The following is a 19,860-nucleotide window of genomic DNA, read 5'->3' as shown; positions in this document are numbered from 1 at the left end:
CCGTCGAGAACGACGTCATTAGAGGCAGAGCACAAGCTGGGATTAGGAAAGGATCTAAAAGGAAGCGGCTGTTCTCTTTCGAACGAACCACCCCACTTACCTTAAGTGATTTACTGAAATCACGGAAAATTTAAATTCCTCCAGAATGTAAGTCCAATGAGCTAACCGAGCTCACCTACGAGGAGAACCTTCTGCGTATGTCACGTGTATAATAGCTTCACACAAACTCTGCTGTAAATTTTTTGACAGTGATTCGACATAATATATATATATATACACAGAATGGAACTTTCGCTGGAAGTAGAATAGCACTGCTGGCTGCGTAAAGATAAAATGTAAAAGAAAATTAAGGCTCCTTCTGGAAGAGTTAAAAAAATAGTAGAACACGCAGATATAAATCGTTTGGTGTTCAAGAAAGCTACAGGTAAAAGGTGAAATAGTAACGTGATCTGTAGCCAAACCACAACAAAAAATTAATAGCGTGAAATTAGCGTCAGTACACACTGTTAATTTATGTAATAACGTTCTGGTTAAGAAATTGTTGAACATTAGATCAATCTGCCATTGCAAAAACTTATTATTAGTGATGTACTTAAATTGACTGAATTACTTGACTTGTTATTATCACACAATTATTAAAAATTTAACGCCCAATTTAAGATCAGAAAGATGGGTTAGCAGTAGGCAATAGCCAAGCTGGCACCTGGCAGAAATTTTCATTAATAACCTTGAAAATTGGTTATTTCAAAAGTACTACAGCTTAAATATTCATTCTCGTCAGTCAGCTTATAGCATAAGCGATTTTTACGATTTTGTTTGGAAAATATTAATGAAGCAATCAACGTGACTCTTCTTGCTCATTATTTATTGACTCTTCGATAAAAATTTCTGATTTTTTAAAGAATTTTAGTCATCATTAGAGTTAGTCATCATTAGAGTTAGTTACTCTCTCCAAAATGAGGCGTGTCCGTAACAGAAATCACATAGTCTGCAAATCTTATCTTAAATAAAAAGCTGATTGAATGAATATCGGGGATACTAATAAATACATCATTCTGAAATTGGTCCGAATTACTCTACTGGCAGGTCCTTAATGAGTAATAGGATATTTTTTGTTTTAAGTCATTCACTTGTTACTGGAAAATCGTGATGTGAAACATACGACAAAACTTCATTTTGGGCAGAGCAGCCTTAACTGATCGGGGGAGGGGGGGGGGGGGGGGTTAATAAGGACTTAATTTCTTAGTAAAAAATCAGAAAATGTTGTCCAAGAAACAATAAATAAGGTGCAAAGAGATTTTCGTTGATTGATGGATGACTTGAAGAAAAAGTCGTAAGAATCGCTTACTTTGTAGGTTGACGTGGAGGAGACATATTAGCAGAAAAGGCACTATGCTACAAGCGACATGCAGTTGATGTTTTCATTTTATTTGAAGACAAGGAGGCTGACTTAAATTATTTCTTATCAATACCAAGTGCTGCAGATCCTAAAATTATTTTCACTTTAGAAACTGAACAGGACTGCTCCGTAAACTATTTAGACTTGACCGTTACTAAGAAAAATGGCAAGCACGGACTAGTATACTCAAGAAATCAAAATATACGTGATTGTTAATGTCCATTCCTCTCATCCACAAGGATGTAGAGAGAGTACCAACTGTTACAATAAAATTAAAAATAGCATATAATAATAATAATAATAATAATACGATTTCTCCTAACAACAATAGTAATCATAAACGAAATCTGCATTTACTGCGTTGGACTACAACAGTCAGGTTTCACAAAAAAGTCGAGAAATCTTTTCGTAATATTAGCATTAGTATCGCTTTTCAGACAAAAATGCGCTTAGGACACGTTTTTGACACCGAATGGGCCCAAAAGCCGTTAATTATGACGGCCGCTACTTTGATGTACGCTTTGAGGAACATACCTTTTTCTGAAGGAGGGCAGCTTTACGTGGGCACATGACTACGGAGAGACACACCGCACTGGGGTTTCAGCACAGGTTGGAGGTGCTGCATAATCCACCTGAGGGGCGGAAGATACGTAGATTCACTCGATGAATTTGAAATCTGCAGCTGTATGAAGCGAGCATCTGTTCGAGAATTTAATGAGCAGGAAGAGTTTAATGAGAATTACCTTTTCAGCATTTTTGGCGAACTGTTGTAAATTGCTGTGAGCTGTACTGATGATTGACTGCAGTACTTCCGACTCAACGACTGCGTACTTCTACTGCTCGCTTCCGCCATCTAGCGGCATCTGCGCGTTCCACTGCAAGTCGGATCGCCTTCACGTTATTTGTGGTGGCATCCCATCTGAATCAGCTACTTCTCACCGTAGCTGTTAGTTCGATTTTCTAATACCATATGTTCTCAATAAAATTATTTTTAAATCTTTTGTTATGTTGTGGCAACAGGCCATATTAGTGTTTCATGCCATACATGTAACTGTCAAGTTACACCTACTGGAAATAAATTTTATTTTGTTATCGACAGATTACATGGTGGAACTATGATATATATACATCTACATGGAAACTCTGCAAATCAAATTTAAGTGCCTTGCAGAGGATTCGTCGAACCACCATCACAATAATCCTGTACCATTCCAATCTCGTACAGCGCGTGGAAAAAGTAACACCTATATCTTTCCCTTATTTTATAAAGAGGAACGTTTCTTCCTATGTGGGTCGGCGTCAACAAAATATTTTCACATTCGGAGACGAGAATTGTTGATTGAAATTTCGTGAGAAGATCCTGCCGCAGCGAAAAACGACTGTTTTAATGATGTCCACACAAATCTTTCATCGTTTCAGTGACACTATCTCCCTATTTCACGATAATACAAAACTTGCTGCCCTTCTTTGAACTTTCTCGATGAACTCCGTCAATCCTGTTTCGTGAGAGTCCCACACCGCACAGTTGTACTCTAAAAGAAGACGAACAAGCATAGTGTATGAAGTCTCTTTAGTACATCTGTTACATTTTCTAAGTGTCCTGACAATAAAACATAGTCTTCGGTTAGCCTTCCCCATAACATTTTCTGTGTGTTCCTTCCAATTTAAGTTGTTCGTCATCGTAATTCCAAGGTATTTAGTTGAATTTATAGCATTTGGATTTGACTGATTTATCGTGTGACCTCGCACTTTTCGATATTAAGGGTCAACTGCCAATTTTTGCACCGTACAGATATATTTTCTAATTAGTTTTTAAATTTGTTTTGATCTTCTGTTGACTTTACTAGATAAACGACAGCATCAGATGTAGACAATCTAAGACGGCTGCTCAGATTGTCTTCTAAATCGTTTATATAACGACCACCAAAGGCCCTGTAACACTACCTTGGGGAACACCAGAAATCACATCTGTTTTACTCGATGACTTTCCGTCAGTTACTATGAACTTTGATCTCTCTGACAGGAAATCACGTTTACCTTGGGTACAGTAGATGTACTGATAATGGTTTTAACGTTGTCCGCCTGCAGTGCCATACCTACCAGAATGATATGTGTGCGTGCCCTTTAATATGGAATGCTCACATACAGAAGGCTCACTGTGGTGAAAATGTGTGAAGCAAGCAGTGAAGTATGCCACAGATACGCACTAGTGCTTCCGGCAGCCAAATCAGCCGGTTTGAAACGGGTCACATTGTGGCCTTCCGAGTGGCCGGTTGGTTATTTCCAAGAACTGCCGCACAAGTTTGACCTGCCGCGTCAATTGTGCAACGATGCTGGTATCAGTGGCAACGTGAACATCATCACACCTGTAGACAGTGTTCTGGACGTCCATGCAGGACAGACGTCCACCCGGATTCTAAGGGCAGCAGTGGCAAATTGTACAGGTACCACAGCACAGATAAGAGTACTTGTGAGCCAATACATATCGACACGAACTGTTGCGAAACGGTTATTAGCAGTGCGACTACAGGTATGCACACCTCAAGCACGTCTTCCACTCAAGTGCACAGTTCGACTGGTGCTGCCAGAGAATCACTTGGAAGATGGAATGGCGCTCTCTGGTCTTCAGCGATAAAGCCGATTCTTCCTGCACGCAAGTGATCGTGGTCTGCGTGTACAACATAGACCTGATGAGAGTTGTCTGGTAGAGTGAATTCATCCAAGATACACTAGCACCGCCTCAGGCCCTATGGTGTGGGGTGTGACAGGCTACAGCACTCGTTCACCACGTCCAATCTCTATCTAACGCTCACAGCCGTCGCTGCATGTATTTAAAGCAATCTGATTTACATTCTTATCATTCTCGGAGTATGCGTGCGGAACGATTTGAAGTGGAATGATCATATAAAATTAATTGTTGGTAAGGCGGCTACCAGGTTGAGATTCATTGGGAGAGTCCTTAGAAAATGTAGTCTATCAACAAAGGAGGTGGCTTACAAAACACTCGTTCGACCTATACTTCAGTATAGTATCAGTGTGGAAGCCGTACCAGATCGTGTTGACGAAGAATATCCAAAGAAGAGCGGCGCGTTTCGGCTCAGGGTTATTTGGTAAGCGTGATAGCGTTACGGAGATGTTTAGCAAACTCAAGTGGCAGACTCTGCAAGAGAGGCGCTCTGCATCGCGGTGTAGCTTGCTGTCCAGGTTTCGAGTGGGTGCGTTTCTGGATGAGGTACTGAATATATTGCTTTCCCCTACTTATACCTCCAGAGGAGATCACGAAGGTAAAATTAGAGAGATTCGAGGGCGCACCGAGGCTTTTCGGCAGTCGTTCTACCCGCGAACCATACGCGACTGGAACAGAAAAGGGAGGAAATGACAGTGGCACTTAAAGTGCCCTCCTCCACACACCGTTGGGTGGCTTCCGGAGTATAAATGTAGATGTAGATGTATATGTAGATTGTTTTGGGAGGGGACACTAACCAGCACTCGGTATGTGCAGAATGTTGTTAGACCATTTCTGTTATCGTTTTAGCAACAGAAATGTTATATATTGTTCTAGCAGGATATTACTCGACCACACAATGCCCCTGAAAAGCAACGTGATCTGCAAGATGTGTAGCAGCTTCCCTGGCCATCACGATCTCGAGACTTTTCTCCAATCGCGCACGTGCGGCATAGCATTGGACGAAAAGTGACTCGTGAGTCGACAACTAACAACTTTTGCAGAAATACGTTAACGGGTCGGACACGCACGCATAATGTATCTCAGGACAATATTCGCCATCTGTGCAGTTGACTGGATGCCGGAATCAGCGCCTGCATTGTCGTCTGTGGAGCTACACCACGTAATAAAATGGGTGTTTGAGCATGGGTCGATACCTGGTAACTCAGAACCGCTTGTGCTACTGATATGTAAATGTAATAATTTCTTGTACTCCATATACACTGTTGCAACAATAAATCATGCGTGAAATGGATCCTCTAAAACGGTGTACTAATTTGTTTTCACGGCAGTGTATGTACTTAGACCGTGGAATTACAACTGACGCAAGGTAGATTATATAGCTAATGTTGTGAGGAAGATGACAAGGGATATTAAATAAACAATAGGAGAGTAGCGGCATTTTAGACAGATGGAAACCTAGAAAGGTCCCGGAAAATGCCGCTACTCGGTGATGCAAACGAAGCGAGGAAAGGTGAATGGCAAATGGAGGAGCGGAGCTACTGTGTGCAAACAAGTGGCCCTGCCCTAGCTATCAGGGGCTCTGGAAAAATAATGTTGGGAAGGTGGTGGTGGGTTGGTGGGGTGGGGGGGTGGAGGGGAGGTCCTCATAGGAATTTCAAATGAGGTGAGGTACGGCGCAGCGCATCGCACAGGCAGGGCCTGGATTACGGAGAGGGTGCAAGGTGGTGGGTGGGGCCAAGGGGTGTGAGGAGTGGGGAGAGGGGAGAGGGGAGGATTTAAGCCGACGGCGCGCCGGACAGCAGCGGTGGGCGGCAAGGCGGCGGGAGCGCGCGGAACGCACAGCCACGCATCTGCTCCAGTAGGGGCGGCTGGAGGACAGCGTCTCGTAGAACTTGTTGCCACTACAGAAAGAAGGATCCGGGGTCACGTAGTCGTTTGCCTCACGTAGGAAGGGAAGAGCGAATGTTTACCTACAATACCTTTATATACTGCGTTAAAAAGCAACACCAAACAAACAAACAAACAAAAACCAATAACAAATTTCGGGGAAACGTTTTTCTAGATGACATGTTTAAGTTATTAACACTGAAAAATCAAAGGGTAATGTAAGCGCGGTTCCATGTCTTTTGCACTTGTTCGGTCAATACAGGGATGGTTAATGCTGGTTGGAGGTGATGCGGGAATTGTCATACGATGATGTCCTACATCTGCTCGACTGGAGACAGATCTGGTGATCCAGCAGGCCAAGGCAACATATCGACACACCGTAGGGCATAGTGTGTGTACGTGTGTGTGAGGGGGGGGGGGCGATATCCTATTTGAAAAGACCCCCCTTGACTGCTTTTCGTAAATGGCAGCATAACCGATCGAATCACCAAAAGCGACGTACAAATTTGCAGATTTGCAGTCATGGTACATGGGATAACCACGATAGTTATTCTGGTGTCATGCGGAATCACATTCCGGATCATAACTCCAGGTGTAGGCCCTGTAGAAACCACACTACTGAAGTTGAAAACTGTAGTGGTTTGGGGGCCGTGGAATGCACCCTGTAGGGTGTTTGGCTCGGAGTTGTCCTTGAGGCAACCGACTTGTAACTGTTCATTGTGTCACTGTGGTTCCAACTGCTGCTGAAATAGCTGCTGCTTGTGAGTATGACGAGCCAGAGCCATACGATGAACACGATGGTCTTACCTCTCGGTAATGCCACGTGGTTGTCCGGAGGCCGGTCTTCTTGCGACCATACATTCTTGCGTTCACCGCTGCTACCAACCATGTAAAATGGCTATATTCCTGTCAAGGCTCTCTGCAATATCGCAGAAGGAACATCCAGTTCCTCGTAATCATATTACACGACCTCGTTCAAGCTCAGTGAGGTGCAGATAATGGCGTCTCCGTCTAATTAAAGGCACTCTTCACCTACATCAACTCACCACGTCCAATCCAATCTCTATCTAACGCTCACAGCCGTCACTGCATGTATTTAAGGCAATCTGATTTACATTCTCATCAGATTTGTAAAAATTAGTGATTAGCACAACACCAAATAAGGTTAATTACTAAAACTACGCCTACATTCCAGTAACATACAATTGTTCCCATTGTGGCCACACATTAGGTTGTTAAATTTCCGTTCGGTACCGCAGTCAACACAAAGTGATATGCGTTAGGTCTCTAATTTTTACTGCATTGTAGAATGAGTGCGGGAATGACGAGTTGGTGGGACACAGTGTGAGATTTCTGGTCGAGTACTTTACTGTTCCTCAACTACACTCTTCGCCGCTATCAACGTGAGGCTCACACGCTCCACTCCAATGCACTGAGTTAAGAAAAGTCCTGCGATACCCCTTAATATCGTGTCGGACCTCCATTTTCCGGGCTTAGTGCAGCATCTCAAATGTTCAAATGTGTGTGAAATCTTATGGGACTTAACTGCTAAGGTCATCAGTCCCTAAGCTTACACACTAATTAACCTAAATTATTCTAAGGACAAACACACACACCCATGCCCGAGGGAGGACTCGAACCTCCACCGGGACCAGCCGCACAGTCCATGACTGCAGCGCCTTAGACCGCTCGGCTAATCCTGCGCTGCAGCAACTCGAAGAAACATGAACTCAACAAGTCATTGGAAGTCCTCTGCAGAAATATTGAGCCATTCCGCTTCTATAGCCATCCATAATTGCGAAAATGTTACCAGTCCAGGATTTTGTAAACGAACTGATCTCGATTATGTCCCATGAATGTTCGATGTTGACGTGCTCTGGGTGGCCAAACCTTTCGTTCGATTGAATTGTCCAGAATGTTTTTCAAACAAATGGTGAACAATACTGTCCCGGTGACACGGTGTATTGTCATCCATAATATCTCATCGTTGTTTGGAAACATTAAGTTCATAAACGGATGCAGATGTCTTTAAGTAACGGAGCATAACCATATCCAATCAATGATCAGTTCATTTCGACCAAAGGACCTAGTCCAATCCCTGTGAACACAGCCCGCACCATTATGCAACCACCAGCAGCTTGCGTGGTGTCTTGTTGACCAGTCTGGTCAATGGCATTGTGGGATCTGCGCCACACTACAACGTTACAATCAGCTCTTACCGACTGAAATCGGGATTCATTTGACTAGGTCATAGTTTCTGAATCGTCTAGTGTTCAAACGATATGGTCACAAGCCAAGGAGAGTAGTTGAAGGCGATTCGTGGTGTTAACAAAGGCACTCGTGCCAGTCGTCTGCTGCCATAGCCCATTAACGCCTAATTTCGCCGGAGTGTCCTAACTGATACGTTCGACGTACGTCTCACACTGATTTCTGTTTTTGTTTCTAGCAGTATTGCTTGCCTATCAGCACTAACAACTCCAAGGAAAAGCTCCTGCTCTCGGTCGTCAAGTGAGAATGTCGGTAATTGCGTTGTCCATGGTGAGTGGTAATGCCTGATATTTGGTATTGTCGGGACACTCTTGACACTGTGGACCTCAGAAATTGAATTCCCCAACGATTTCGGAAATGGAATGTCCCCTGTGTCTAGCTCCAACTACCACCTCGCTTTCAAGACGTGCTTATTCCAGTCGTGGGACCAACATCAAATTGCTAGCCTTTTCACAAGAATCTCCTGAGCATAAAAGACAGCTCCGTCAATGCACTGTCCTGTTATGCATTGTATACGGAACATTACAGCTATCTGTATATGCGCGTATGACTGTGACATGGCTTTTGTCACTGAGTGTACATCACCACACAGAGCTTGTGTATTAGCAGTGGCTGACAAAAGCTCCATGGCGTCTTTCTTACAAATTCTTAAAAGTTTTACTTAAAACTAGGTATTGACGTTACAATGGACTCGTTGGTCTGTACTATGATGAAAGCGCAACCGTGGATGCTATGACATCTAAGTGGAAATGTAAGAACCATTTAGATATATACAAAGCACTTATTAGGACGTATTCCATAGCCCTCCCTTAAATAATCGAAAAATCAGTTCAGAATGAACAGTTCGCTTAATAAATTCAGCGGTATATTTCTTTCCGAATGTACAGTCGTGCTCAAAAGTATCCGAACGACCTGAATTGCATTTCGCCTGATTCGAATGCAACCCACATAACACAGCTGTCTAGCGTGTCCTCTAATCGCTCCTTGGTACAGTCGTTTGACTATTGAAAATAGTTCCAAGTCACCACTAGAAAACACTGCTCTGTATCGCAATAACTCAAGATGTAAAGTAATACCAGGGTACTGCAAATATCAGGGAACACCTTATCACGGATAAGAAGGTCCTTAAGGCTTGTAAGCTCACATTTATTACAATAAATGATATAACCGAAATGTTACCAATCTCACTATTACGCCAGTTAGGTAATTCACGTAATAAGTTCGTCGTATTCATGATTTCCTCTTCAAAGTAACATACCGTATATATTATTTAACACAAAATGACATTAAAACTTTAAGTTATTCACGAGCAGCTAGTTGAGGATATGTATGAACTTCAAAAGACACGACGAACCGTCTCGTTCTGCATATGGATTCAAACCCAGGTCATGCAGGCTAAGCAAATACTTCGTGACTGACGAAAAACTAACAGTCATTCCTGACTAAGCATACAGAGAGTGATATACCTCAATTTTAGACAGTTTCAGTTAGCAAATATCAACTTTAAATTACATAAAATAAACATTTTTAACGGAGGCGAATTCCTACCCAGCATCTGTTGTCCTTGTTAACGAACTACGAGAGATGTTAAATATTGCTTCTTCACAAGTAACTTCCTTGAAATGTCGTGAGGTAAAGCTTTGTGTTGGGCAGGGATTCGAACCCAGAACCTAATTTGAATGTCACCGAAACGCAATCAGCTGTGACATATCTGTTTTTCTCGGCAGTAGCTAGATGTTTTAACTGAAATGACGAAACAAAACAATAATTTTTTCTTTCCCAGACTCCAACCTGCCACCTATTGCCGTTACATTCTAGAGGAAACGAACGTTGAAAATGGATTTGTAACACCAGCAGCGACATGTGAGCATGTTTGAACTAGAAATAATATGATGAAGAGTTCAGTTCCACCAGCAGATAGGTCTTCTCATGCTAGAGCTTGATAATATATAATGAAAGCTTTAGTGCCGGGCCAGGATTCGAACCGTTTCACGCGCAATATGTGAGGATGTTGAGGAATCTGCACTTTTGAACAAACAGCAAATTTCAGTCGAGCTTTATTGTCACGAAGGGATCTAACTCCGCGTTAAGGTCGGTCTAAGTTGCATTCCCAGTTCAGAACCAATTTTATCGACATACAGAAGCTCAAATAAAATATGGAATAAGTGTCCTGTGACCCTACATAGCGTTTGTTTCGTCACTAGAAATAAATAACTAGTATAAGAAAGGTTACCGTTGATACAGTTTCTACGTGTCGTGACTCCTGCCCTTATTGTGGTTCAACCTAACGTCTGCTTGGTAGGGAAGGACTATCATGTTTAACATGAATGTCAGACCACAGTGCCATTATACCTTCTTCTCTTGGCGTAACAAGAAGAGAACAGAATGTGTCTCTCCATATCAAAAATCATCAGCAGAAGTTGGGATCGAACCTAGACCATACGTATTTGAACCTAGCATCAATCCAAGAGTCCACCAAGTACTCTTCTCAGTCACTCCTTTTTCTATCATAACAATGTTGTGCCACACTGGATGAGAATTGTGAAACACAGGCTCCCTCTAGTGGTTTGCAGCATGTTCAATACATTCACTTACTTGTTTGACCGAATCGCCATGAACTAGCTGCCTCGGCTATCCAGTGCATACATTCAACTCTATTTTGTAATTACGGAAATAAAATCACGTAACTGCCACGTACACAGAACTGCCAACAGTGTAGGATGCAGAAATTTAAATAGGAAGTGCTCCTTTCGACTTGAGCTACTGTATTGCGCTATCTGTTTGTTGAAAACGTCGTGCAGTGCAAGAGAAAAGCTGGAACTGTGTGTCCCTCAGAAGTCTAGATCCGGCCATATTAATTATCTCACAGCACTGTGCAATTCGGAAGTTCTGGAGGAATTGTTGTTGACGTCTGGAGGTGTTGTAGGTATGTGTCAGCTAGTAGCGTAACGGTAAGTAACCGTAATGTTAATGAAACGTCGCGTCTTTTTAAAACGCAATACTGCTGTCTGCTGAAGTTATCGATCTAATGGAACTTTGAACATAATTCCCTTCACTTCTCAACCCAAAGTAGTCGCATGTGGATAAAGGGCTAGCTTCTACGACATTTTGTTCTTTTCAGGTTTATAGATGGCCAGGCTGCAGATGCATCTCGAAACTTTTGTATTATCTATGGGGAGAGCGCATCGTGCCAAAATACGTCAGAAAAGTATTTTCTACATTAGCTGTCGTGTGGCAGTGGCATTTTATTCTTCATCAAACCATGTTTGACAGCTTTAAGGCAGAACAAGTTTTCTACATGCATGTAATCAGTAAACTGCATGTGCATTGACAGACTGTTATAGATAACATCTGAGAATTCGCATATATCGTTGACGACTAATATCTCTCTCATGTTAACTAATGTTTTAACAACACTAAAAGACACCTTAAGATAACTGTGCACTGTGTTATAAGAAATGAAATAAAACTACCCACGATAACCATACCACGAAAGTCTGTTTCAATAAAACTGAGTATCTGCACACAAGCGTGCCTCTATCGGCACGAATTAGTAAAATACTAATCACTTAGATTTCGATTGGTTTTATGTTTGATTGGTTTGCCGTATCATACTCAAGTGGTACGCAAATGTGGCATTTCATAAATAAAGTTATGTATTCCCAGAAACCCAAAATTTCTTTGTCAGCAGCGGAAAGAGGCGTTACCTGTAGCGCAGCATTGTAAGATATTCACCATTGCACTATGAGCCGCAAGTATTTTCTTGTGATTTCCTTATCGAAGTGTGATCTGACTGCTTGTAGCTCTTTCACAGAACGGATAAAAACGTTACAGTCAGCAAGAGTGGATCCGCAACCCATAACAGACCCTTTCTTACAGGTTAGCACATTTCCACAGAGCTAGGGAAGAGGCATGCCACTGGGTTTGCTCTTACGAGACCAATAGTGTCTAGAACTCGCAAACTACTATTTGAAGGACGAGATTAGATGCGATTTTCACGTGCAACGAGTTCCCTTGGCTGAAAACCGTTAGTTTAGAATCTTTTGTTACAGCTCAAGCGATAACAACTCAGATTATTCAACGGAAATGACAGGAAAAATTAAGTAAACTTTGAGGCATAATTCCGTGCACACCAGGAAGTAACTCGTCGATCTCAGAGTTGCCAAACATACCTTGCCCTGTTGCCAAATCTTAGTTACATTACCAGCAGGAAGAAGATGAACCGATGCGATCTTACAGTGGACTGGGAAGTGAGCATAGATGACGTCTCAAAGGCGCGACTTCTACGGCATGGAAGACGTGAATCCGTCTGATTCACATTTCTGTAACTGGGTTTAGGGACTGGAGTGTAGTTACTAATAATACTGAGAACTGACTGCAAACTAAGCTTCATAAATCAGTAACTCTCATAGTTGTTTTTATATTTATTTCTCATTGATGGACGTTTTCTTGCCTCGCCGATAGTCGAGCACAACAAACAAATAAAAATAAAAGAAGAATGTGTGTGTGTGTGTGTGTGTGTGTGTGTGTGTGTGGGAGAGAGAGAGAGAGAGAGAGAGAGAGAGAGGAGAGAGAGAGATAGTGTGTGAGGATGTGAGATAAAAATAAAAAAAGAATGAGAGAGAGAGTAAAAAATTGTTGCAAAGAAACTGTATCATGGTATGTAAAGAAATCTTTATTTTAATGACACATTCCACATCATTACGAAATGTCGAATTCATGATCTATGGAACAAGTATTAACCTAATCTAATCATATAATACTGCTGACTAGTTATGAAGAGGCACGAATTACAGAAATTTTCGCCAATATCTAAAATTGAAAATAAAAGACGACAGTTTTTGTAATAAACCGTATTATAATTACGCCTCAGTTTGTGGATGAAATCAGACTAAGGTTGATAATCATTTTGAATATTTGAAACGTCCCCTTAGAGAAATTATACAAGACTCTGCTTAAACTGATACACAATATATTTTTAGCGCAACGCAATCTGACTTTCAAAAATCCCTACAAAAGAATGGCCCTGACTAACATTAACCTATAAGTTTCACAAATCACTTACCTCACAAAAATCTTCGCTACTCAAGCTACTGCAATATAGCGAGCGCCACTACTGCCAGCTAAATAAAAGATTCAAAGTACTGAAGGCACTAACTACTGATAGGCATAGTTAGCAAATGAAAGATTTTGATAGAGAACAACCAATGTGTTTACCCCAATAGTCATAATATATATAGCAATTCATGACAAATTACAAATCTCCGCCATCTCTCTCCCCACATCCACCACTGCTGGCGGCTCACCTCCAACTGCGCAACGCTACACGCTGTTGACATCCAGCTGCCGCTGCCCAACACTACAATGGCAGACAACAATGCAAACTAGCCACAGACTGCACACAGCACAGCAGCACAGCCAGTGATTTTTATAGAGAGGTGGCGTTACCAATAAAAAAACCAAGCAGCCTACTTACATAGCCCCCATGCTCCCCACAAAGAATTTTACAAATTGGTTTGGGCAGTGGCCAATGCAGATTTGAAAAAATTTTTCATAATTACAATAACAAAGAAATCAAATGCACACACTTATTGATACTATGTTGGCCAAAAGCTCAAATTTTCTCACAGTCTTTAAAGACAGTCCTGATCGTTCATCACGGTAAAATAGTAGCGTTTTTCTCAAAGTCTGAGCAGTAGAAGAAAACGCACACGGAACGGAAGTAGTGGATTTCCATGCAATCTTGAAGAAGTAGTGTTGTCCTTCCAACGGAAAGACAGTGCTGACTCTTGACATGCATACAGGTAATGGGCCACAACAGAGCAAACCCACAGCAGAGTCAGTCGAAATTTTGAAGAGTATTGGTAGGTAGGTCATCACAGAGCAGACCCACTGTAGTCCTGGTAGAGATTACGGTATTGGTGGGCCACCAGAGGTGCAGACCCACTGCAGTCCTTGTAGAAATAATGGTATTGATGGATCATCAAAGATGTAGACCTACTGTAGTCCTTGTAGAGACGGCCAGCAGCCATCTGTTGCGACTGTGCAGGTGCACAATCACCATCGAAGAGTCTTGCGGAGAATATAGCAAGTCCATAAACCACCGCTTGTCCACTCACAAAAAATTTGTTTGACATATCCTTAGAACCAGCAATGCTGTTATCCAGTCCCTTGCTGAATCATTAACACACGTGCAAACACTATCAGTCCCTACTTCTCACATATTATCCATATACTATGACCAACGGAAATGTGTGCAGTGAAATGAATGCTTACAAGTTACTTAATTTGATAAACTGGTGTCAATTACAATTTTATAACATGAGAATACAATAACAAAGGTACAGAATACATCATTAAAGAACATAACAATACAGATAACATTTGTAGTAAAACAGGCTTTACAAAAGAATAGAAATAAACATGCATATCAGTGTTACAAGAATTATGACATAAGTACATACATAAAATATCAGAATAACGTTTGGAACATCAACTTTACACATGAGCATTAAACAGAACAGAATTAATAATGTCTAACATCTTTACAAAGTAAATAACATATTATTAATTCAAATTATATTTGAGGATAACAGTATTCCTCATCATAGTTCATGTAGCTGAGTATGAGAAAAATTCTACAACATAAGTCTTATGAGGTAAACATATAAATACAGGAAGAACATATATACACAAGGGTACACAAACACATAGTGGGATAACACAAGGAAAGGACAGGGTTTGTTTTACTGCAGTATTTTGCAAACAAAACTTTCTTTACTTCTTGGAGATCTCCCTTCATTCATCATTATTCCCAAAAAGTCCTATCTATACCTGCTTTCTGTATTCTTCTCGTATAGCCTCTCAGTGCATTTCTTCAAATTCATCGCAACTCATTCTCTTATAGGCTACCCCCTCTTAAGCTAACTTAAATCTACTGAGCTCAGATGCTAAACTAAGGGACGAGGCAATGCAGCAGCACAAAACAATTAACACAAACATCAATGCCAAAAAATTTAAATAGGCAAAGCAATTGCAATATTACAACTAATGTAAGGCACTGTGCAGCAAACAAGAAAAATAAATGCGTAGTAAACTGGCTTAACAGCGTAATACAAAGTCAAATTCAGTAACATTATGCCTGGCAAACAGCAGCAGCAAATAAAAAAAACATATATCTAAACATGACATAGCTCAAGCAGAAAAAATAGTACACTAAAGACAACAATGCAGACAAGGGAAATGTATATTCACATCTTAATGTCTATGTAATTAAAGTAGTGCACCACAAGAAGTTATTCTACCAAAAAGTTACCAATTACTTGAAAAGAAAATTATGAATGCAGTTCCTGTGAAGGTAAATGTCATTTTGTGCTCCCTCATTTTTTTGAAAAAATTATTATTTACTCGATCTGTAGACAGAAAATATTTGTATTAGTACATCTACAAAATTTTGTTTAAACCAATGCTGCAGTGCAGCTAGAAACTAGATATTAAACAAAATGACTAAATAAATACATAAAGGCAAGCCATATGGCATTTCTCTCATTTAGCAAGGCAATAGCCGTGAAATGTTTCTCATCGTTTCATTAGGCATTTTAGTAAATATCATAAATTAAGAGCTCCACAGTGTAATCATGTTTTCAAGTTTAAGGGTGTCGTATTTTCGATGCTTTCTACAGAGGAATGTCGATAGCAAGGATAGTGGCCTCCCCCTTTTTTTTTCTACCACCTAATGGCTTTTTCTCAAGGCGGATGGCACACCTGGCCGCTCACAACGAATTACGTCATGGTCACTTACCTTTCTTACCGAAATATTTACGACAGCAGTTTTCGCTACAGTGACAGTCTCATATAAAAATTTCACAGGTCGAAAATTTGCGTTACAAATGTGTAGAAACAAAATCCTATAGATATAACAGCGTCCAAAAAATTTTCGCCATCATTGTGATACATTCACGCATATACACACATTTCATAACTCTTAAAGTACGATTCTTGGTTTCCAACAACCTTTTTCACAAATCAGAGTCCCTAATCACTACTCATTATTCCTTACCGTATTCGTCGACACTTCTTCAGTATTTCATCATAAGAAATACGTAGCATAGTCAAACTCCTCATATACGGTATCATCATCTTATTAATCATAAACATACCTCAACAGTATAATACACATCGTCGTCGTAATAATATCATAACATCTTAGTCAACTCTCAAAATCGTCGTAGCTTCCTCCAATAATTTCAAAACCTAAAAAAATTCTCTGGTCATGTCAATAGTGTCATCTGCCAAAAACGTACTTTAAAACTCATGACCCCATACCAAATACATCATTCAAAGCTCTCATAGTATCACAATGGTTCCGAAAAAATATGAACAGTTTACAAAGTACAGACAAAATACAATTTCATAAGTGTGAAGTTATACAACGATGTAATTACGTAAACATCTGTCACTGATGTAGAAAAAAAATGTTTGTTTCTCTGTCAAATAATCAGATAGCTGTGTAATTTATGTGTTAGAGAAATATGGTACCGATGTGTAAAGTTGTATAAGCAAATACCATATTAGCTAGGGCTGCTTGTGCTTGCCAAACACATGGTACACAAAGTAGGCGTGTACCTCCCTGAGGATTAATGTAATTATACCCTCAGGTGTTACAGATTACACCAATGGAATGAAATATATCACGGAAAACTTTCTTTGTAATTCAAAAAATCTTTAAAAATAAATGTTTTAAGTATAAAATTAATCACTCAAATACATGTACTGTACCGCTAAACTGTGCGTCTTGTAACATAATCTCTGTGGAAGTGTCGTAGTTATCGTCCTCCAAAAGCTAAGTTCTGCAGAAGCCAATGTACTTACCTCATGATACACCAAATTTCAAGTAAACCAAAATGTTGCATTAAAATCTCATTAGCAGTACTGGTAAATGTTGTAAGTATGTGAGCCTTATAGTCGTTACGTAATCGTGCAACTAACAAGCAAGAATGTACACACACAATAGCACTGTGTCGTCTGTTCGCAATAACAATGCATTCGTAATTTCTGTTTAAATAAGTTCTCTTGGTTCTTGACTGGATATTTAACTTCAAACATTGTTGTATGTTAACAGATTCTAAGTCTGACAAAGCATACTAGCAATGTAAAGTGAAAACTTATGTGGCAAAGACAAAGTTAAAAAGCAGATTATCTTTCAATAAGTGGTTTTACATGTGAAATGTGCTGCAAACCTTTACTCTTCCTAGTACTCAGAGTTTCAACTTGAACGGAATTATCATGCGGTATACGTCGGTAAAGAATACTGGAATTTTTCTCAAGGTTAGCTTCTATGTTATTTTTCTCTGAGCCACCTGGCGCACGCGGCTGCCTGCTGTGCGAGTCATTGTCTGTCTCTTTGTTGGCGCGCGTCGTTATTGGGATTACAAATTCGCCTTGCCGAGAGGGCCCTGCTCTGTTTAAATCCCGCCAGTTCTAATGCAATTCAGGTCTGCCGTTACGATCATATCGTCTGTCGTCATGTCGGTAGATGCCATAGTTTCTTTCTTGTCGGTCACGTGGTGGAGAATTTCTCCCTGAATCGTAACTGCGCGCTGGACCGTTGCGTCTAAAGTTATTCTGTCTCCCTTGATAACAATTGTTCTGGTTGCCAAATTGTCTGTTTCTATGATTGTCTCTGTCATATTCATTACTATGGAAGTGCGATCTTTCTCTGTAACTATTACTCTGCCAGTGGTTGTCATACGGGTGGTGTCTGTTTTGGTCACGATTTATGTTGTAAGAATAGCCTTGTCGCGTCCAGTTATTATCGAGGAAATGTGACGGATGTGACCTGCAATTGTTGTGTTCCTGTTTCCGCATTCCGCAATTGTCAGTGTCAATTTCCAATTCTTGTAACAGTCCCTGAAAAGCTTCAATGTCGTCTGTGCAACGTCCTGCCAAAATAATGTGTCGTAAATGTTCAGGCAATTTGAGTAAGCAAATGCGAATGAGTTCTGAGGGGCTGTATGGGTTTGAAAGATGCTGATTCTTATGCAACATGTCTTCAAAATATTTCACAAGACTGGAAAATTCAGATTGTTCAAAGTGTTTCATCATCATGATGCTATGTTTTACTCGGTCTTGTGTGGCTTGAGACCAATATGCTGAGAGGAAGGCATGGTAAAACTCTCCTTCACTGTGGCAATCGCGAATCACCGATCGCATTCGCACAGCAGGTTCATTCTCTAAGTAGCCACACATAAATTCTAATCTGTGTTCTAACGACCAGTTGGGAGGAAAACAATCAGAGAATTGATGGAGCCATGCTTGTGGATGAATGTCGCTGGCAGAATTCTTAAACGTTTTGAATTTACGTGTAGTAATGAACAGCTTATAGTCAAAATCATCGTGTCGGCGAGTCGCATGTCGGTCATTGTTACGTCGTGTCAGCGGTTCAATCTCAAAATTCGGTGCACATTGCCAATTTCTTTCATAATTTACGAAGTGTCCTGTGTTATTATTTTGTGGTTGTTACGTATTTCTAAGTCTCTCTTCCCGTATTGGAGCGCGAGTGGCCTCTGAAATACGTAATTCTTGTATTACCTGAGTCAGCTGATCTTGTACTTCCTTTTTCTCTTTGGTGTTGCGTATTAATTTGATTCTGATTTTGTTTGAATTTCCTAATTTGTTCGCACTCTTCTGTGTCATCAAAGACTACCGGTTCTGTGTCGTTCAGATTATCATCTACCTTCGTAGATAAGTTAGTGAACTGATCCGAAAGTTCGGCTACTTTCTCCGATAGTGAACACATTTCCTGAATGTGTTTTTCTGAACCAAGTTTCAGAGTGTCCATTTGTGTTGAAATCGAATCTACTGTGTCCTTTAAGTTTTCCTGAGTTTTTGCAAGTTGCGTAACCGAATCGGTAGATGCAACTGAGTCAAATTTAGCTTGCAAGGTCTCATGATTTTCATGAACAATAGTTTGCAGTTCTTTTATGGCTGCTTCGTGATTCTGTAATGCATTTTCATCCCGCGAAAAAATAGGTTGAATATGCTCACAAATTTGTGTTTTTACGTCATTACAGACTTTTTGACATTTCGATTCAATGTTATGTAACTCAGTAGTTAAATCTTCACGTGTTTGTTCAAGAGTTTGTTCCAATGAGTCTAACTTTTGAAGCTTTTGCTGTATTTGTCTCTGATTTTGTTCCATTGTGTCTAACTTTTTAAGATTTTGTTCCACTCTGTCTAACTTTTTAAGATTTTGTTCCACTGTGTCTAACTCTTGAAGATTTTGTCCCATTTGTCTCTGATTTTGTCCCATTTGTTGCATTAATTGCAATAATAATGTATTAGTGTCTAGAATCTATTTCTCTATGCTTTTTGGCAGTGCATTTTCACCGGCAACATTCACATTTTGACAAGCAGAAAATGTGTCTTGACTCATTTGAAAAAACGGTGAGGACGCAAAACCGGAATCTACAGTATTTGCAAAATTGTGTCCTGTCATTTCGGATTCCTGAGGCGAGCTGTTGCCGAGCGATCGATCGATAATGCTTCCCTGTTCACTACCTGTTTCACTGTCTACGGCATTGTTAGCAACCCTCTCCATTTCCCTATGCACAGTTAC

The sequence above is a fragment of the Schistocerca americana genome, chromosome 3, assembly GCF_021461395.2.
Source record: "Schistocerca americana isolate TAMUIC-IGC-003095 chromosome 3, iqSchAmer2.1, whole genome shotgun sequence".
Classification (NCBI taxonomy): Eukaryota; Metazoa; Arthropoda; class Insecta; order Orthoptera; family Acrididae; genus Schistocerca; species Schistocerca americana.
This window is presented reverse-complemented; position numbering follows the sequence as displayed.